Here is a 23,005-nt window from a genome sequence, read left to right on the forward strand (position 1 = left end):
AATGAGGGCAGTTGTGATAGAACAAAATGTGTCCCTGGTTTCATATAGTTCCATTACTCCCTCACTCCCAGAGCAGGAGCATCATGATCCTAGGGAGAGAGGACAGAGAGATTAGCTAGCCTATAAAAGATACATCCACTCAGGAATACAAATTCGACTTTACTTAAAGGACCAGTGCAGTCAAAACGTGATTTTCCCTGTGTGTTATATACACTGTTAAAAAAAATAAAGGGAACACTAAAATAACACATCCTAGATCTGAATGAATTAAATATTCTTATTTCTTTACATAGTTGAATGTGCTGACAACAAAATCACACAAAAATTATCAATGGAAACCAAATTTATCAACCCATGGAGGTCTGGATTTGGAGTCACACTCAGAATTAAAGTGGAAAACCACACTACAGGCTGATCCAACTTTGATGTAATGTCCTTAAAACAAGTCAAAATGAGGCTCAGTAGTGTGTGTGGCCTCCACGTGCCTGTATGACCTCCCTACAACGCCTGGGCATGCTCCTGATGAGGTGGCGGATGGTCTCCTGAGGGATCTCCTCCCAGACCTGGACTAAAGCATCCGCCAACACCTGGACAGTCTGTGGTGCAACGTGGCGTTGGTGGATGGAGCGAGACATGATGTCCCAGATGTGCTCAATTGGATTCAGGTCTGGGGAACGGGCGGGCCAGTCCATAGCATCAATGCCTTCCTCTTGCAGGAACTGCTGACACACTCCAGCCACATGAGGTCTAGCATTGTCTTGCATTAGGAGGAACCCAGGGCAAACCGCACCAGCATATGGTCTCACAAGGGGTCTGAGGATCTCATCTCGGGACCTAATGGCAGTCAGGCTACCTCTGGCGGCCCCCCAAAGAAATGCCACCCCACACCATGACTGACCCACCGCCAAACCGGTCATGCTGGAGGATGTTGTAGGCAGCAGAACGTTCTCCACTGCGTCTCCAGACTCTGTCACGTCTGTCACATGTGCTCAGTGTGAACCTGCTTTCATCTGTGAAGAGCACAGGGCGCCAGTGGCGAATTTGCCAATCTTGGTGTTCTCTGGCAAATGCCAAACGTCCTGCACGGTGTTGGGTTGTAAAGCACAACCCCCACCTGTGGACGTCGGGCCCTCATACCACCCTCATGGAGTCTGTTTCTGACCGTTTGAGCAGACACATGCACATTTGTGGCCTGCTGGATGTCATTTTGCAGGGCTCTGGCAGTGCTCCTCCTGCTCCTCCTTGCACAAAGGCGGAGGTTGTGGTCCTGCTGCTGGGTTGTTGCCAGTTGTTGCCCTCCTACAGCCTCCTCCACGTCTCCTGATGTACTGGCCTGTCTCCTGGTAGCGCCTCCATGCTCTGGACACTACGCTGACAGACACAGCAAACCTTCTTGCCACAGCTCACATTGATGTGCCATCCTGGATGAGCTGCACTACCTGAGCCACTTGTGTGGGTTGTAGACTCTGTCTCATGCTACCACTAGAGCGAAAGCACCGCCAGCATTCAAAAGTGACCAAAACATCAGCCAGGAAGCATAGGAACTGAGAAGTGGTCTGTGGTCACCACCTGCCGAACCACTCCTTTATTGGGGGTGTCTTGCTAATTGCCTATAATTTCCACCTGTTGTCTATTCCATTTGCACAACAGCATGTGAAATTTACTGTCAATCAGTGTTGCTTCCTAAGTGGACAGTTTGATTTCACAGAAGTGTGATTGCCTTGGAGTTACATTGTGTTGTTTAAGTGTTCCCTTTATTTTTTGGAGCAGTGTATATTTCCACACTATGAAGTTGGAATAATACTGTGAAATTGTGAAAATGATGATAATGCCCTTTTAGTGTAAGAGCACTAAAATGGGATGGAGTTCTGGCCTGCCTGCTGCTATCACCAGACGGTAAATTAGTCAATGACCAATAAGAAAGAGAGTTCCAAACCTCTCTGCCAAAATGAGGTAGATTTCAGCTTTCCCCTCCCCACTAAGCCCACTCCAAGATGGTCCTAGCAGCAAAATTATTGCTTGAGAAGCTGTTCTTTATTCTTTACCATTTTAATTGAAAACAATTACAGTAATGTACTTAATTGTTGCCCAGAAATGATTTGATATTGAGATAAAAACTTGTATCGGCCTTTGTTATTGTTTTTGTTTTGTTGATGAAATGGAGGTGAGGAGCGTCCGGCAGCGTGGTAAACATTTTTTTTGCAGTAAATATTTGTCTTTTTTATCAGATGTGCAATGACACCAGAGGCAAAAAACAGTGTTCGCTGTTTGCAGTAACTTCTTTTTTGTTGAATATCTCAAATGGACATGGCTGTTTCACCAATGAATGATTACAGCTTTAAATGGCTTATGATGCCCATGCACTTATATTTCAAGGCCATTCTTCAGTTTCTGATCTTTATCTGATCTTGGTACTCACATTGCAAAAAATATGAGCTGTGTATTGATCAAAATATGAAATTCCCTTATGATGACGTCTTTTTGCAAATCCAATCAGTTTCCCACGTCGATTCAACGTCTTGATATAGTTTTTACTGTCGTTGAAATGACGTGGAAACAACATCGATTCAACCAGTTTTTGCCCTGCGAGCAGTCTTATATATCCAATCTTGGAAGACTCATGGTTGAAGACCTTCAAGAGGTCTGGTGTGAAATCATCTCAAGAGTTATGTGTGTCTGGCACTGGTGAGTGCAAACACGTGTGGTGTCACAGTGATAGAGACCTTTCAGCATCAGATGACATTTTGTGAAGGAATGAAACAGGGCCTCATATCTGCACGAGACTGCATTCAATAGGTTGGACTCACTTGACAGGCCTTTATACATACCACCACCAGGTCTGCATCACATCACATGTCATTATCTTCAGTATCTCTCTCCAGTAACACATACACACGGCACCCACATGCACGCTCACACACTCACACAAACACACACACACAAACACAAACATATGCACACACCCATACCTTGTCCTTATCTTTATAACTGTGGGCGATGCCCTGATTTTCATCAGCTGAATAGCACCTTTTCATGAGGGAGGATATTACAGCTGAATGACATATACTGGATCTGTCAGGGGCGAAGGCTATAGATGAGTCTCTCATCTAGGCATGGTGAAGGCTTCTGTCACCGGCGTGTACAGCATCTCATCTCAATATGAAATTCCCTTATGATGACGTCTTTTTGCAAATCCAATCAGTTTCCCACGTCGATTCAACGTCTTGATATAGTTTTTACTGTCGTTGAAATGACGTGGAAACAACATCGATTCAACCAGTTTTTGCCCTGCGAGCAGTCTTATATATCCAATCTTGGAAGACTCATGGTTGAAGACCTTCAAGAGGTCTGGTGTGAAATCATCTCAAGAGTTATGTGTGTCTGGCACTGGTGAGTGCAAACACGTGTGGTGTCACAGTGATAGAGACCTTTCAGCATCAGATGACATTTTGTGAAGGAATGAAACAGGGCCTCATATCTGCACGAGACTGCATTCAATAGGTTGGACTCACTTGACAGGCCTTTATACATACCACCACCAGGTCTGCATCACATCACATGTCATTATCTTCAGTATCTCTCTCCAGTAACACATACACACGGCACCCACATGCACGCTCACACACTCACACAAACACACACACACAAACACAAACATATGCACACACCCATACCTTGTCCTTATCTTTATAACTGTGGGCGATGCCCTGGTTTTCATCAGCTGAATAGCACCTTTTCATGAGGGAGGATATTACAGCTGAATGACATATACTGGATCTGTCAGGGGCGAAGGCTATAGATGAGTCTCTCATCTAGGCATGGTGAAGGCTTCTGTCACCGGCGTGTACAGCATCTCATCTCAGCCCGCTCCGCTCTCTCAGCGCTTTCTGCTCCTCTCAGCCTCATATATTTACTCCACAGCGTGGATGACAAATAAATCCCACACCTCAATAATGCCAGACCTGGCCCTGTAAACGACAACATTTCATGAATATAGGGGGACCTCTCTGTTTCAGGTGTTTCCTCTGGGCCCGTGACGAGAAAGTGACAGGTTTAAAGAGTTCTGTGTGACACAACCAGTGGCAGCTTCTGAGTGGACACACTCTCTCTCTCTCTCTCTCACACACACACACACACACACACACACACACACACACACACACACACACACACACACACACACACACACACACACACACACACACACACACACACACACACACACACACACACACACACACACACCCACAGATGCTGTCTGGCCAGCCTCATCCATCTCGGAGATCGGGGAAAGTGACAGATTAATTACACTCCAGTCTTTAGTCAAGTGGTCACCAGCCTCAACTAACCAATCCACGTGAAGATGAGTTCAACCCTACAGTCTGACCCCTAGAACCATAACAACCCCCACCGCCACACTGCTATATTCCCTCCAACTCATAAATCCATCAGACTGGCTTCCCCATGAGAGCTGCCGTAGCCTGGTTTCCATGGCTACATGGAAAACACTGTCGCTGTAGCAGCCCTATGAACTAATTGAGGCAATTATATCTGAGGAGCAGCTGCTCTACCAGTCCCCTCCCCCATCGTACCGCCCCTCCCGCAATCAACCCCACTCACTCCAGCTATGATGCTCCACTCCCACTCATTGGTTGTGTCTCCCTACTCAGACATTGCATGCATCAACCAATGGTTGCATGGCACGTCATCAACATCGACTGACAGATTGCTTTAACATTTGATGCGGTTAGCTGATACGTAAAATACCTATCCAGGCGAGGTAAGATCTGGCAGGCGTCCGATGAAATTACTTGTCTTAACAAAAAGCCACTCACTTATTTTGTATGTAAAACCTACCCTCCTCTAATAAGCTGCTGGAGCAAAACAACAAGTGAGTGGTTTGTGCTTTTTGATTGTGTTTGGGAGAATAGTGACTATATTAAAAGGAGTGCAGGGTGAGGCCGTGAGACTTGGACACGCATTGGAGTGTGTGGATGCATGTAGAGGAAATCGAGCACTGGGTGAGGGCATGTGTGCAAACACTCTTCAATGCATCTCTGTGTGTGGATGCCAGGAAGCTAGCGTGCATCCTTAAGTGATTTTATGGGCAGTTATTGTAAATGTGTGCATGCCAGTATGTGTCAGAGCGCCCGTGCCAGTCTGTGGGCATGCACTTCATGGATGACTGAATCTATAGCAAACACTGTGAGGCTAAATGCCACTGGCAACATGAATGGGCTGTCTAAAAAAAAAATATATTGTTTATTATCTGCTACAGTTTGAGAGGGAGAGGCATGTGAGGATTCCAAACTAGCAGGTATTTTGAGGGTTGGGGATGGTCTGCAGTCAGAGCACAGCAGTGTCCTTATCTACCTTTTGCAGATTGTCTGTGTGTGTGTGTGTGTGTGTGTGTGTGTGTGTGTGTGTGTGTGTGTGTGTGTGTGTGTGTGTGTGTGTGTGTGTGTGTGTGTGTGTGTGTGTGTGTGTGTGTGTGTGTGTGTGCGTGCGTGCGTGCGTGCATCTGTGTGCGTGCGTGTGTGTGTGTGTGTGCGTGTATGTGTATGTGTGGATACAGTGCAGGTGGAACAGCAGAGTTGCATTTCTACTTCATGGTGGAATGATCTGAACAGTATGAATTCAAAAATATGTTACAGGAAAATGGCCATAGAATCTGATATTATGAGGCAGTAAAGCTGATTATAACAGTTTTCTGTTCAGTTTCTAAGAGAACAGCTATCAGTCCTCCGTTATTCTTCAACATATTTGTAGGCGATTCCTTGAGTTTACGTAAATGACTTATTTCAGTCAATATCCACTCCAGAATAGTGTAACCATGTAGTGGAGACATCAACTTAAAAAAAAAAAATCTAATAAATGTGGCATTTAAAACATGATGCACGAGGGCGAAAGTCAAGAGCAGGTTGGAAGGTTTCCTATTCCAAAATAACTCATTAATAAATTACGAATGTGCCATAATGCAAAAGGACAAGACCTTTGGCGCACATGTAAAAAGGCCGGGGGCAGGACTCATGAGGAGAGTTATTTGATATTCAGCCATGGCATTTTCCCTGCACTCACACACACACACACACACACACACACACACACACACACACACACACACACACACACACACACACACACACACACACACACACACACACACACACACACACACACACACACACACACACACACACACACACAGCCCATCTGCTGAATAATTCAAGGTGTCTATCTGTAGAGTAGGCTTCTAAAGATCAGGTAAAGGCTGTTATTACCGCTGCTACTTTGCTTTGTTCTTCCAGTGGAACTCAAAGTGTGACTGTCTGTGTGCTCCAAGGGGATTCATGAGATCATCCTTTTCAGTATGATCAGTGGGGAGTTCTGCATATACAATGCAGTGTTACGTTCTCAAATGGTTAGAATACCTTGGAACATGTGATTACAAGTATAGTAGTGTAATAGTCGCTGCTCCCTGCTGGAATGATTTCATGATACCATAAGTGGTACTCTTTCCATGTTGTAAACTCTACAGATGGGGCTGTCCCTCTGAGCACATATCCCTGCTGTAGGAGAGACTCCAAATGGAGCCCTGTGACGTCTGAGCGTTGATTTAACTGGGCAAGTGTGCAGCTGTCCACTCCTGCGCTCACAATGTGGCACCTGAAACAACAGATGATCACACCAGCTGACTGAAAACCACCAGCGTGGCTGAGACTGGCATTACAGCAGCGGGGTGTCATAGTTATAAAAACCAGCAACAAAACCTCAAACAGCCCCTCGTGATTTGAGTCAGACAGCACGCTGAATCATAACAAAGCCGGCTCAGCAACGGTTGGTATGTCAACAAAGGAACCTGTGCAGAAACCAAGTCCAGAACTGTAACAGACCATGATTAAGTTCACTTACCACCCCTCAAATAAGACAAACATTGTAAAGGGTTCAAATCTCTTATCTGTATTGTCCCTTCACTCAGTAGTGATCTCAACAAAGTGTTGAAGTGTCAGGATAGTACTGATGAGACTGTTCACAGCCATCCTATAATTGCGTTGCATTCTGTTGTTTTATGTTGCAGTGTATTGCACCAGGGTGACCATGACAACAGCTATGCAGCGTCAGAAGCCCAACAGCCAGATAGAGTAAGTGTTCCAGGCCAGGACCCAGGGCAGAGTCAGAGTCAGCCTGTCCGTCTCCATGACTCTATACCCAGCCCTCCCCAACCTGCAGCCAGCCAGCCATACTCACTCCCCATCTCTATATATAGTCTCCTGCCAGGGCCTGCTAAAAATAGACACAGTCTGCGCTCCATCTCCTTTCCTTTCCTCTGTGGCTTCATGGACTCTGAGACCTTCCCCTCCCAGCTTGGTCTTCAGAGATCCAGGTGAGGGAGTCAGGGGTTGAATCAAGAGGATATCAGCGGTATGTTACACACTGGCCCTGCACTGTGCCATAGTAGTAATATTCCACAACGGGGGGCCCGAAGAGGAAAAAACAGTGGAGGGAGACAGAGGAAATCTGTTCAGCAGAGAGACTATTCATTAGATTAGTTTACAACCCTCCAATAGAAATGAATCAGAAAATTGGTGTGCTGTGCATAAGATTGCATTTGCCACAAAATTGTTGTTATGTGGATAAAGACAGTGGGGGCACAGTATGATGACCGATTAGAGATTAAGCTGGTGTTTACAATATCTTCATGCACAGTAAAACCATGTCTCACTTCCGCAGGCTGAAAGGAAATGAGTGGCTTGCTCAAATTAACATTAAAAATAACCAAGGCGTGTTGACTGTGTTAGTCAGGAAGGCTCCTGGGGAGCACAAAGCCAAAGAATGTAGGAAAAACAAGTCACATTTCCTTTTCCAGCTGCTGCCTGTTACATAGGCAGGGTGAGATGGGACACTCACTTTAAACAAAGAACGCTCCCCTCAGCAACATTAGTCTTCCTTTGCCTCCCAGTGTACCGGATATAGCTAGAAGAGCCGAAGAGGCAACACACTCTCTCTAGCTTATCATAATAGGGTAATGATATGTCCTGTTATGTGTCATCACAACACATTCACAGGAACATTTCCATATTCGATTCTATTATATTCTATTAATGGTTGTTTTCAACCATGCCAGCACAAAATAAATAACCCAGAAACAATAAAGAGCCGATGCAATGTAAATTCACTCTCCATTAAGCCGTAGCAAGTTCTGTGAGAATTGAGCTCCAGGGTAGAACACTGTCTGAGGCAGTAAGATGCGTGTGTGGGCAGTGAGGGACACTAGGGCAGGAGGAAGGAGATGAGATTCCTGGGTGTGAAATGAAGGAGGCTCTGGCTGCTGTTTCAGTTGGGCAGCGGGGAGTTGTAGGGCAGTAGGCTATGGCAGGCAGCTAGGAGCCCTAACCAGCAGGGAGTAACACACAGCAGTGTACGGTACCACTGGATCTGTGCCCGGGGCCGTGCTCTGGGCCAGCCTGGTCTCTGAGGAAACAGAGCAGATGAGGTGCATGCGTTAACCCTTAACACACTGAAACCGCAGACAAGAAAAAGCATTTTAAAAGCACATTTGTAAGATGAAAAAATGGCTAATGAATTATTTGACATTGCATGAGCTGCCAGATCAGAGTATTGTTCCCCGGCCTCAGCTTGCTGGCAGGATATGCGGTGGCATCACTCTGTCTGACAGAAACATTATGTGGGGAGAACAGAGGCAACAGACAAACAGACAGACAGACAGACAGACAGACAGACAGACAGACAGACAGACAGACAGACAGACAGACAGACAGACAGACAGACAGACAGACAGACAGACAGACAGACAGACAGACAGACAGACAGACAGACAGACAGACAGGCAGGCAGACAGACAGGCAGGCAGACAGACAGGCAGGAAGGAAGAGGATGATTATGGATCTAATGAAAGTATCATGAATAAACCAACCCCAGGATGTATAAGTCCCATTAGGATCTCCTCTGGGCTATTAATAACCATGAAAACCTCCACAATCAATAGATGCACTTCCTGAACCAATATCCATTTAACATGGCCAGGACCAGAGTGCTAGGGGAGCTGACCACCCATATAGTATCTTCATGGACCCATCATCTCAGCAGAACGGGCTAAGACCTCTCACTACTAACAGATATCAAGAGCACTCCCTCAGGAGTGGATTTAACGAGATGCCTTGTCATACAGTGAGGAAGTGAGACAGGTGCCTGCATCGAGCCTGAGAGGACAAGAAGACCACAAAATGGAATTTTCTGAAAAATAAACAAGGATTTCATGGCATTGTCACTACCCAACTGAGAATGGAGAATGCTCTTTGAACCATATCTCCTCGAACATGACAATAATACTGTGGTTATGAAGTATCTCACTAATCCTTGTTATGAAGCCTCTCATCTTTTCAGATGCTGGTGGGTTCATTAAAAGGCCAGAAGATATATGGCTGTCTTAGTGTGTATGAGTATACACTTAAGCTCTCTGAAGTACGCTTGTGTTCGTTGACGTTGACGGAGGGAGGCAGGACCCCTCTGCGTTATCTCCACACCATCCATAGGCGTCCTTATCCCTGCCTGCATTCTCCTGCTCTATCTGGCAGCCGTCCCATGCATGTAACACTATCCCCTGGCTCAGGGCACACCAAAGGACAGAGAGAAAAGAGAGAGAAAAGGAGAGCATCAGAGGCTTTGAACGCTGCAATTTCAGACAGAGTAATTTGAGAAGAGGGATCTCCCCCCATTTTTCTCAGACAAAAACAATCATAACGGTTAAGATACTTTCAGACAGACAATAAAAGGTATGTCCCCGTGCAGGGATGGTTTTAGCTGACATTCTGTTCAGGCTTCAAAGCCTGGTGGTTTAATAACATCAGTGGTGTGACAGAGGAAGCCCACACTGGGGAGTGTGTCCATTATCACACAGCAGCTGAAGCATATTAAGAGGCAGGACGAGAGAGAAACGAGTCTGCTGCTCCACTGTCAGCTGCTGGGACGGATTAAAGAGAAAAGACAGACAGAGGGGGAAGGTATCCAGTGAAAACACACCTCTGATTAAAGCACTTCAGCTCATGTCAGCCATGGGCCACCTTTGCCCGACTTGGGTTCAAGTCGGGCAAAGGGTTCATCTGATTTGTCTTTTGGAAACACATCAAACAAGTTAAAGTATTCAGTCACAATGGCCATAGATAGATGAAGACACTGTAGTGAATCCACCCTGTTCCTCTCTGATGCTCCTGTCCTGCGGGATTGAGCCATGCTGCTTGGGCATATAGGTGTCAGACATGTGAATATGATTGCATACCCCTAGTAGGAGAAAAAAAATCACACATGAATACACACAAATACACTCACAAATACTTCTCCAAGACACACACACACACACACACACACACACACACACACACACACACACACACACACACACACACACACACACACACACACACACACACGCACGCACGCACGCACGCAAACACACACACGCAGAAAGCATTCATTATTAGCGTCAAAAACGAATGCTTTGCTTTTGTGTGAATCAATCATTATTTTATTCATCTTAAATGTAGGTGAGTTAACAAAGCCTCACTGTTGCTGCTGCAAGTTAACCATTGATATGAAGATGATGTTAGTCATACACAGGTTTATGACAGACTTCAGCGACCACATTACATCTTTGCCTCTGGCATGATTGGTTGTTTCTTTGCATTCTATTACATCTCCTTTCTGTCCATGCAGCACTATGGTGTCCTGTCCCCCTGTGATTGGTCCTCATTGGGATGGACAGCATAATGTGTTCACTCTGCCTGCTGTGTTTGCAGTCTCTGTAGAGATGTGTATAGTTCTCAGCTCTCAGTTCTGACCTTCACCTGGGAGCCCAGAGGTCAGCAGAAGATTCCACACTTCCTATCTCTCTCCTCACCCCACAGGACAGATCAGTAGTGTTCTCCCTCCCTCAGACCCTACAGGAAGCACTCCCCAACCCCTGCTTCATTAGGAATTCACACAAATGGCCAGAAGGCCCAGCCATGAAAGTGCTCCATGACCCCAAGATTTACGCGGGCCGGAGAGAGGCAGCATCATGGGAACATCCTGTGCTGTGTGGTTAGTGCTGATCTGATCCTCCTATTTCTCTTGTTTTAAAGCCTGTCCTGTATGTCCTGTTTATCCCGAGCCACAGCTCTCTCTGTGGGGACTGGTGTGGCTGATCGATCAGCCTTCAGCACAGTCACACAGACAGAATACCTTGTACCGTACATGAAGAACATACAGTGCCTTCAGAAAGTAATCACACCCTTTGACTTGTTCCACATTTTGTTGTTACAACCTGAATTTATAAATGATTAAATGTAGTTTTTTTGTCACTTGCCAACACACAATGCCCATAAAGGAGATGATTTTGGACTACAGGACCCGAGCACGCCTCCATTCTCATCGACGGGGCTGCAGTGGAGCAGGTACCTCAGCTTCAAGTTCCTTGGTGTCCACATCACCAACAAACTAACATGGTCCAAGCACACCAAGACAGTCGTGGGCAGGACCAAACCTTTTCCACCCCCAGGAGACTGAAAAGATTTGGCATGGGTCCACAGATCCTCAAAAGGTTCTACAGCTGCACCATTGAGAGCATCCTGCCTGGTATGGCAACTGCTCGGCCTCCGACCGCAACGTACTACAGGAACTCTATACCAGGTGGTGTCAGAGGAAGGCACTAAAAATGATCAAAGACTCCAGCCACCCTAGTCATGGACTGTTATCTCTGCTACCCCATGGCAAGTGGTACCGGAGCGCCAAGTCTAGGTCCAAGAGGCTTCGAAATGGCTTCTACCCCAAAGCCATAAGACTCCTGAACATCTAGTCAATTGGCTACTCAGACTATTTGCAATGCTCCCCCCTCACCCCCTCTTTACACCACTGCTACTCTCTGTTATCATCTAGACGATGCAATCTCAACCACACTGCACACTGCCCTAACCCATCTGGACAAGAGGAATACCTATGTGAGAATGCTGTTCATCGACTACAGCTCGGCATTCAACACCATAGTACCCTCCAAGCTCGTCATCAAGCTCGAGACCCTGGGTCTCGACCCCGCCCTGTGCAACTGGGTACTGGACTTCCTGACGGGCCGCCCCCAGGTGGTGAGGGTAGGCAACAACATCTCCTCCCCGCTGATCCTCAACACTGGGGCCCCACAAGGGTGCGTTCTGAGCCCTCTCCTGTACTCCCTGTTCACCCACGACTGCGTGGCCACGCACGCCTCCAACTCAATCATCAAGTTTGCGGACGACACAACAGTGGTAGGCTTGATTACCAACAACGACGAGACGGCCTACAGGGAGGAGGTGAGGGCCCTCGGAGTGTGGTGTCAGGAAAATAACCTCACACTCAACGTCAACAAAACTAAGGAGATGATTGTGGACTTCAGGAAACAGCAGAGGGAACACCCCCCCATCCACATCGATGGAACAGTAGTGGAGAGGGTAGCAAGTTTTAAGTTCCTCGGCATACACATCACAGACAAACTGAATTGGTCCACTCACACAGACAGCATCGTGAAGAAGGCGCAGCAGCGCCTCTTCAACCTCAGGAGGCTGAAGAAATTCGGCTTGGCCCCAAAAGCACTCACAAACTTCTACAGATGCACAATCGAGAGCATCCTGGCGGGCTGTATCACCGCCTGGTATGGCAACTGCACCGCCCTCAACCGTAAGGCTCTCCAGAGGGTAGTGAGGTCTGCACAACGCATCACCGGGGGCAAACTACCTGCCCTCCAGGACACCTACACCACCCGATGCTACAGGAAGGCCATAAAGATCATCAAGGACATCAACCACCCGAGCCACTGCCTGTTCACCCCGCTGTCATCCAGAAGGCGAGGTCAGTACAGGTGCATCAAAGCTGGGACCGAGAGACTGAAAAACAGCTTCTATCTCAAGGCCATCAGACTGTTAAACAGCCACCACTAACATTGAGTGGCTACTGCCAACACACTGTCAATGCCACTGACTCTACTCCAGCCACTTTAATCATGGGAATTGATGGGAAATGATGTAAATATATCACTAGCCACTTTAAACAATGCTACCTTATATAATGTTACTTACCCTACATTATTCATCTCATATGCATACGTAGATACTGTACTCTATATCATCGACTGCATCCTTATGTAATACATGTATCACTAGCCACTTTAACTATGCCACTTGGTTTACATACTCATCTCATATGTATATACTGTACTCGATATCATCTACTGTATCTTGCCTATGCTGCTCTGTACCATCACTCATTCATATATCCTTATGTACATATTCTTTATCCCCTTACACTGTGTATAAGACAGTAGTTTTTTTTGGAATTGTTAGTTAGATTACTTGTTCGTTATTACTGCATTGTTGGAACTAGAAGCACAAGCATTTCGCTACACTCGCATTAACATCTGCTAACCATGTGTACGTGACAAATAAATTTGATTTGATTTGATTTGATTTGATTTATACATAGTCACTTTAATAACTCTACCTACATGTACATACTACCTCAACTAACCGGTGCCCCAACACATTGACTCAGTATCGGTACCCCCCCCTGTATATAGTCTCGCTGTTGTTATTTTACTGCTGCTCTTTAATTACTTGTTACTTCTATCTCTTATTCTTATCCATATTATTTTTTTAACTGCATTGTTAATTAGGGGCTCGTAAGTAAGCCTTTCCCTGTAAGGTCTGCACCTGTTGTATTCGGTGCATGTGACAATTTTATTTTATTTTATTTGAATGTCAAAGTGGAACTATATTTTTCGAAAATTATGATAAACTGAAATGTCTTGAATCAATACAGTAAGTATTCAACGCCTTTGTTATGGCAAGCCTAAATAAGGTCAGGAGTAAATTAAGTAACAATACGTTTATTATTATTATTATTAATTATTTACAATTATCTGTAAGGTCCCTCAGTCGAGCAGTGAATTTCAAACGTAGATTCAACCACAAAGACTTGGGAATTTTTCCAATGCCTCGCAAAGTAGGGCACCTATTGGTAGATGGGTAAAAATAATATATTAATTACACATGGGATGGTGTATCAATACACCCAGTCACTACAAAGAGGAAGGAAACAGTAACTTTAAAACAGTTACAGAGTTTAATGGCTATGATAGGCGAAAACTGAGGATGGATCATCAACATTGTAGTTACTCCACAATACTAACCTACTGTAATTGACAGAGTGAATAGAAGGAAGCCTGTATAAAATAAAAAAAATACAAAACATGCCTCCTATTTGCAACATGGCACTAAAGTAATACTGCAAAACATTTGGCAAAGCAATCAACTTTCTGTCCTGAATACAAAGTATTATGTTTGGGGGAAATCCAATACAACACTGAGTACCACTCTCCATATTTTCAACATAGTGGTGGCTGCATCATGTTATGGGTATGCTTGTAATCATTAAGGACTGCAGAGTTTTTCAGGATAAAAAAGACATGGAATGGAGCTAAGCACAGAGGAAAACCTGGTTCAGTCTGATTTCCACCAGAAACTGGGAGAGAAATACACTTTCCATCAGGACATTAACCGAAAACACAAGGCCAAGTATACACGTCCAAACTCGGGACGTGAACTGGGGACCCCAATCAGAAACGATGTCCTCAGGTACCCCGTAGTGCCGGAAGACGTAGGTGAACAGGGCCTCTGCAGTAAACAGGGCTGCAGGGAGACTGGGCAACGGGAGGAGACAGCAGGACTTCGAAAACCGATCCACAACGACCAGGATCGTCGTGTTCCCCTGAGACGGGGGAAGGTTGGTGAGAAAATCTACCGACAGATGTGACCAAGGCCGTTGTGGAACGGGGAGGGGATGTAACTTCCATCTAGGTAGGTGTCTAGGAGTCTTACTCTGAGCACACACCGAAACAGGAGGAGAAATAAAACCTCAGGTCCCTCGCTAAAGTGGGCCACCAGTACTTCCCCCTCAAATAAAAAATCAAATCAAATATATTTATATAGCCCTTCGTACATCAGCTGATATCTCAAAGTGCTGTACAGAAACCGAGCCTAAAACCCCAAACAGCAAGCAATGCAGGTGTAGAAGCACGGTGGCTAGGAAAAACTCCCTAGAAAGGCCAAAACCTAGGAAGAAACCTAGAGAGGAACCACGCTATGTGGGGTGGCCAGTCCTCTTCTGGCTGTGCCGGGTGGAGATTATAACAGGACATGGCCAAGATGTTCAAATGTTCATAAATGACCAGCATGGTCAAATAATAATAATCACAGGCAGAACAGTTGAAACTGGAGCAGCAGCACGGCCAGGTGTCATCATGGTCCGAGGGCTCAGGTCCTCCGAGAGAGAGAAAGAAAGAGAGAAAGAGAGAATTAGAGAGAGCATACTTAAATTCACACAGGACACCGGATAGGACAGGAGAAGTACTCCAGATATAACAAACTGACCCTAGCCCCCCGACACATAAAATACTGCAGCATAAATACTGGAGGCTGAGACAGGAGGGGTCAGGAGACACTGTGGTCCCATCCGATGACACCCCCGGACAGGGCCAAACAGGAAGGATATAACCCCACCCACTTTGCCAAAGCACAGCCCCCACACCACTAGAGGGATATCTTCAACCACCAACTTACCATCCTGAGACAAGGCTGAGTATAGCCCACAAAGATCTCCGCCACGGCACAACCCAAGGGGGGGTGCCAACCCAGACAGGAAGATCACATCAGTGACTCAACCCACTCAAGTGAAGCACCCCTCCTAGGGACGGTATGAAAGAGCCCTGGTAAGCCAGTGACTCAGCCCCTGTAATAGGGTTAGAGGCAGAGAATCGCAGTGGAAAGAGGGGAACCGGCCAGGCAGAGACAGCAAGGGCGGTTCGTTTCTCCAGAGCCTTTCCGTTCACCTTCACACTCCTGGGCCAGACTACATTCAATCATATGACCCACTGAAGAGATGAGTCTTCAGTGAAGACTTAAAGGTTGAGACCGAGTTTGCATCTCTCACATGGGTAGGCAGACCATTCCATAAAATTGGAGCTCTATAGGAGAAAGCCCTGCCTCCAGCTGTTTGCTGAGAAACTCTAGGGACAATTAGGAGGCCTGAGTCTTGTGACCATAGCGTACGTGTAGGTATGTACGGCAGGACCAAATCAGAGAGATAGGTAGGAGCAAGCCCATGTAATACTTTGTAGTTTAGCAGTAAAACCTTGAAATCCGCCCTTGCCTTGACAGAAAGCCAGTGTAGGGAGGCTAGCACTGGAGTAATATGATCAAATGTTTTGGTTCTAGTCAGGATTCTAGCAGCCGTATTTAGCACTAACTGAAGTTTATTTAGTGCTTTATCCGGGTATCTGGAAAGTAGAGCATTGCATTAGTCTAACCTAGAAGTGACAAAAGCATGGATACATTTTTCTACATAATTTTTGGACAGAAATTAAAGACATGCTCCAGTACTTTGGCAACTAATAAGTATGTTTTAAACCTCCTACTGTGGGCTGGATGTGTCAATGTGTAGTTCAAACTTGCATAATCTATTAGCAGAATTACTGTCTTACCTCAATTAGCCACAAAATCCCTAGTTTGAAAGCAGCTGTTTTCTGTGAGCTATGCTGTGCAATTGTCCCTACATTTCCCCCCATGTGGGCCAGGTCTCTAGCAATCGAGTTCCAACCAATGAGATTCAGCACCTCACCATTTTAGTGACAACTAGCAAGAATCACATGCAACAGAGCGAGAGAGAGCTATGACGTGGTGCACATATCTACACATATGTGAAGTAGTGCGCAATTTTTGGGGACCACGTTTGGCTCCTGGGTGCTTTCAGAACTACTTGTCAATATTTTTTTCTAAGTGAGAGAACACAGTCTGCAGAAAGCATCAAGTGAGAGAGATGAAAGAGTCGTGACTCCCTGTTGTGTGCTCGCTCGATGAGGATGTGTGGAAAAAAGAGGCATTTCCACTGTGATAGAGAGAGGCTGATTATGTGTGATTATGCTGCACTCAGTGCATGTTGAGGTTACTGCAGACTACAGCTCATCACAACAACACCCTGCAAAAAAACTACTATAGTTTGGGGAGGATGAACAGGGGGGCATGTAGCAACCCTGCCTGCCTGCCTGTAGCCACGGGACTCGTGTGGAGAGAGGATGAGAGATGAGAGGATGAGAGCTGCTTTCGTCAGAGCGCGTGATGCTGATGCAGTACAGAGGGTGCGGAGAGAGAGAGCAGGCTACACTGTGGAACAGCCCCACTGGTTGACTCTGTGGTGCTGCAGAAGGAGGCACAGCAGACATGGGAACAGCCACTCTGTTTGGTTATAAAAGGTACCTGAATCACAGGGAAAGGCCAGGGCCTCCCAGTCTGAGGGGTGGTGACGCAGATGCTTCTGTTTTTGAGCAGAATGATGACGCAGACGCTGACTTTTATTCCTGCTGAACGTTCTCATCATTCACATTCATGGCCCTACGTGTGTCTACGTGGTGGAGAGTTCTGAAATGACAAAGATAAAGCAGACAGAACCATGAAGGGTTTTACAACAATGGTGTAAGGTATATACACTGAGTGTACACAACATTAGGAACTCCTACTCTTTCCATGACATAGACTGACAAGATGAATCCAGGTGAAAGATACGATACCTTATTGATATCACTTGTTAAATCCACTTTGATCAGTGTAGATTAAGGGGGAGGAGACAGGTTAAACGCTCAACAGTTTCCCATGTGTGTCAAGAAGCGTCCCCCACCCAAAGGACATCCAGCCAACTTGACACAACTGTAATATTTGCTATAGTTAGTGTACATTATATGCTGACGGTGTAATGAAAATGTGCTTGTTTAGGCTAACCTTGTTCAAATCAATTAACGCTCTATAATTTTGCTGTTGAAAAAGAAAATGCATTAAACATCTAAATCATTCTCCATGTGCTAAATCCTATGTCATGTAATTCTACACAGGCAGATCGTTAGTTATCCTAAATGACTAGCCCCATTCCAGTTCCCATGCACTCAGGCTGGGCATGAGAGAGTGAGTGAGTGAGAGAGAGATTGAGCGCGAGAGAGAAAGAGATATAACAAGGACTTAGGCCTAGATTCAATCAGATCAAGTGTTAACCGGCGATAGCCAACACCCGCATAGCTGATGTTTTGGCAGTGTCTGAGGTGGAACTGCGTTGGAGCTGTCAAATCGGTGAGCAGCTGCTCTTGCACTGATGTGCAGTTTGCAAACAATTTGTTCTTTTTGAACAACTCTTTCACTGATTTGAGAGTCATGACTCGTTTTTCCGAGTGACTCGTTCATTTTAGTTGTTCGTTTGACCTGATAGTGCTGGCCACAGTGAGTCCTACAGCAGGATTAATACCGGCTCCTCTGGCTCAGCTTCTCCAGCCTCAGAGACGTGCTCCGACCATCAACTGTCTGTCATAATAGGAGCAGGACAATAGATTGTGAGCCTAGAGGAAAAAAATACATGTTTAAGAGCTGATAGTTGATCGGATGGTGCAAGAATGAATACAATTGATAATTGAATGTTATGATGGACACAGCTTTGTAGGACCAACCATACATAGCCTCTGGTCAACAAACTCAAACTCGATAACTAATTGTTTGAGGGGCTACAGTTCTCAAACAACATTCTCAAACAACCGCAGTCAAGCAATGCATTCCGCCAAGAGTCGTTCACCATCTAGTTCGGTTGTGGTCACATCTAGGCCTCGCTTCAAATGTAGCAAGAAATAATCATATTTTTATGCCTATCAATCATGTACATTATTTAAAGCACAAATGACAGAGCCAATAGTTTTTGGATCATCATTCGCCGTACCTGCATACTCTGGGCATTATGGACTCAAATGAATGAAATTAGTCGAAAGATTTGTTCTTTTGACTGAAGGAGTCGAAAAGATCAGATTCAGTAAGAAGAGATTAACTTCCTAGCGCTAATTGTCACGAAGCCAGCCACACTTGTCCAACCCGCGCTAGAAGTTCAGAACTATAAAGTTTAGGCTATATAGAAATAATGGAGCTATTTATTTTACAAGAGACAAAATTCACAAATTCTACAGCACACTGGCAGAGTCATGTCTGAAGTAAAAAACTACTAATGACTCAATAATTCATACCTTCGAGGAATGTTACAAAATTAAAAAGTTATGGGCGGAGTTGGAAAGATAGAAGTCAGAGGTACTGCAATGTAAATGTACTTTTAATTCGTCTTCCTGTATATTCCAAGACATGACAGACAAGGGTGCAGTAGATACCCGATGGGTTGAACAATACTCTTCTCATCAATTATCTTTAAAAAATGTATACTCAAAAACTGGAAATCAGCCAATCTTCCGTCGTTCACACAATGGAAAGGCTAAATTCTTTATTGTCTATAAATTGAAAGAGTGTGGGCGATGGAGAGAAACAAAATGGTGCAGTTTGAGGCCATGTGGCAGAAAGTGATAAGGGTGCTGGAGATATTGGTGGGGGCTAGTGGGTGTGATGTAGTGATGTTTGTATGACGTAGTCGTTTGTATGTGTATGTTTTGTATTGTTTATCAAATATAAAATAAAATATTAAAATAAAAAAAATAAAAAAATAATGACCTCGAAATTGAAAATCATTCAACCAAATAATGAGGATTTCAATTAGCCTAATCGAAGTGTACGTTAGATTACATCGCACATCCTAGTGTTCGAACAAGGCTGCATGGGATTCCTCTGAATGCAACTCTGTGCAGCCAATGCTAATGTCCACTTTAGGTATAATGCTGGGAGTAGCTTGTGAATTTGACAGCTCTAACGCAGTTCCACCTCCGAGACAGTCAAAACATCAGCTACACGGATGTCGGAGAAAGCTGAGCTGATTGAATCGGGCCCTGAATCCCAGGCTGACAATTGGCACTGCTGCCCATCCCCCATAATAACAGGCAGGCAGGCAGGCAAGCTGGCTGGAATTTGAAGATTTCTCAGAGGGCAAGCAGGATCAATTCTAGAAGGATACATTTCACCTGTCCTTGTGTCGCCCCCAGGTGTCACCCCCAGATGTCACTTATCTTCCCCACTTATCCTCTGGGTATTTATACCTGTGTTTTCTGTATGTCTGGGCCAGTTCGTCTTGTTTGTCAAGCATACCAGCATTCTTTCAGTTCTGGTCTTTTCCAGCCTCTATTTTTTTTACCCTTGCCTGTCCTGACCCTGTACCTTCCCACCTGACCACTCTGCCTGTCCCTGTCCCTTACCCTGAGCCTGCCTGCCGTCCTGTACCTTTGCCCCACCTCTGGATTATTGACCTCTACCTATCCTGACCCTGAGCCTGCCTGCCGTCCTGTACCTTTGCCCCACCTCTGGATTATTGACCTCTACCTATCCTGACCCTGAGCCTGCCTGCCGTCCTGTACCTTTGCCCCACCTCTGGATTATTGACCTCTACCTACCCTGACCCTGAGCCTGCCTGCCGGCCGGTACCTTTGCTCAGTCTCTGGATTATCGACCCCTGCCTGCCTTGACCTGTCATTTCCCTGCCCCTGTTGTTACAATAAACATTGTTATTTCACACAGTCTGCACATGTGCCTTACCTTGATATCTGATAGTACAAACTGGCCATGGCTGACCCAGCAGACTTGGACCAGCTCCGCAATGCCATCTCCTCCCAAGGATCCACCACTGGTAGGCACGCGGAGTTGCTTTGCGGTCTGATGGAAGGGTTCAAGGCTGTGGACGAATGTCACGACCTAGCCTTGGACGCATTGCGGGAGCAATTCCGGGGGTTGCCTACTAGGCAGCCTACCACGACGGTAACCTCCCTGCCCCTCTGTAACCGAGCTGGTAGCAGCGGCGTCACCCCGGTTTCCCGGGAACCCCTCTTACCTCCCCCGGAACGCTATGATGGAGATTCCAGAACCTGCCGGGCTTTTCTCTCCCAGTGCTCCCTTGTTTTCAGGCTGCAGCCTTCTTCGTTCCCCTCGGACTGCTCGAAGATAGAGTACATTATTACGCTGATGTCCGGGAGGGCACTCGCCTGGGCCATAGTGGTGTGGGAGCAACAATCCGCTGTCTGTCTCAGTCTGGAGATATTCGTGGTGGAGGTGAGAAAGTTTTTCGAGGGTCCGGTGTCCAGGAGAGAGGCTGCCCAGAAGTTACTCCAGCTTCGGCAGGACACCCTCAGTATGGCAGACTACGTGGTGGATTTCCGCACACTAGCAACGGAGGGTACCAGGAACCTGGAAGCGCTGTTCGACATATTCCTGCACGGATTATCGGAGGAGGTAAAGGGTGAGCTGGCAACCCAAGAACTACCAATGGACCTGAGCTTACCCGAGTCCCTCCAAGAGCCTCCGGAGACTGCCGATTCACCTCTTCCCGAGCAGATGCAGCTTGGTAGGGCTAGACTGTCTCCAGCCGAACACGTACACAGACTTGAGACCCAGTGTTGTCTGTATTGCGGTACTGCCGGTCATTTTGTGTCTACCTGTCCCTTCAAGAGACCTAGCTCATTTGTTGGAGTGAGTACACTGGTGGGTCTTATTGTACTTCTCCCTTTACTCGCCCCCCTCTCCATGCCACCAGTCCAAGTCTCTCCAGGTACTCATCACCTCGGGGGCCGATGGACGTTCCTCTGGCATCCGAGTTGGGCATCTCCACTCAACCCCCCTCCATTCCCATGGCTGTTAGAGCGCTGGATGGGTCTTTATAGGCCGGGTCACCCACCAAACCACCCTTGTCAACCTACGAATGTCGGGGAACCACAGTGAAATTATCTAATTCCTTCTGGTTGAGTCTCCTCAGGTTCCTGTGGAATTGGGATTCTATTGACTTCAGTAACACAATCCCTCCATTGACTGGGCTACTGGTGCCATTGTGGGCTGGAGCCCGTCCTGCCACACTCATTGCCTGAAGTCAGCTCAGCCTGCCCCGGGACGTCATCCTGGGGGCTTGGAAATTGCCACAGACCTCTCCGCCAGCTCCGCAGAGTCCCAGGACCTCCAGGATGGGTTCAGTAAGGCTCGGGCAACTTCGCTTCCGCAGCACCGACCGGTATCCAAGAAGGTCAAGCCTGAGGCGCTGACACACCGCTATAGTGCCACGGCTACACCCCCGGAGGCCGAGACCTTTCCCCCCGCTTCAAGATCATTAGCCCCTCTGCTGTCCGTCTTCTGTTGCCACGAACCCTCCATATTTTTTTGACCTTTTCTGTGTCTAGAGTCAAAACCATGTCTGACTGCCCCTTATCTTCTGTTTCTAGGCCCATCCCTCCCCCTGTGTCATCAATGGCCAGCCAGCGTACATGATGAGACGTCTTCTGAGGGTTCGACCACGAGGCAGGGGTTTCCCGTACCTGGTTGATGGTCCGGAGGAGAAGTGCTTGGTTCCCGCTAAAGACATCTTGGACCCGGCCCTCATCGCCGACTTTCACCGCCGGCACCCCAGTCAACCAGGTACCCGCCCAGGTGGCACACGCCAGGTGGCGTCCCTAGAGGGGTGGGGGGGGGGGGGGGTACTGTCACGCCCTGATCTGTTTCACCTGTCCTTGTGCTTGTCTCCACCCCCCCAGCTGTCGCCCATCTTCCCTAATTATCCTCTGGGTATTTATACCTGTGTTGGCTGTCTGGGCCAGTTTTTCTTGTTTGTCAAGCGTACAAGCATTTGTCCTGTCAGGTCCTGTCTTTTCCCAGCCTATCTTTTTCTCATCCACCTGGTTTTTGACCCTTGCCTGTCCTGACCCTGTACCCGCCCGCCTGACCACTCTGCCTGTCCCTGACCCTGAGCCTGGATGACGTCCGGTACCTTTGCTCCTACTCTGGATTATCCACCCCTGCCTGCCTTGACCTGTCGTTTCCCTGCCACTGTTACAATAAACATTGTTACTTCACAGTCTGCATTTGTGTCTTACCTTGATACCTGATAAAAAGTCCTCTAGGACGCATGCTGGAGTTGGTTTTCATATGATCATTTCAATTCCCATGCATTTTAATTGCAATATATTGACAATTGCATCTGGGTATTTCCATAAGTG

This window comes from Oncorhynchus kisutch, linkage group LG17 (assembly GCF_002021735.2).
Source record: "Oncorhynchus kisutch isolate 150728-3 linkage group LG17, Okis_V2, whole genome shotgun sequence".
Lineage (NCBI taxonomy): Eukaryota > Metazoa > Chordata > Actinopteri > Salmoniformes > Salmonidae > Oncorhynchus > Oncorhynchus kisutch.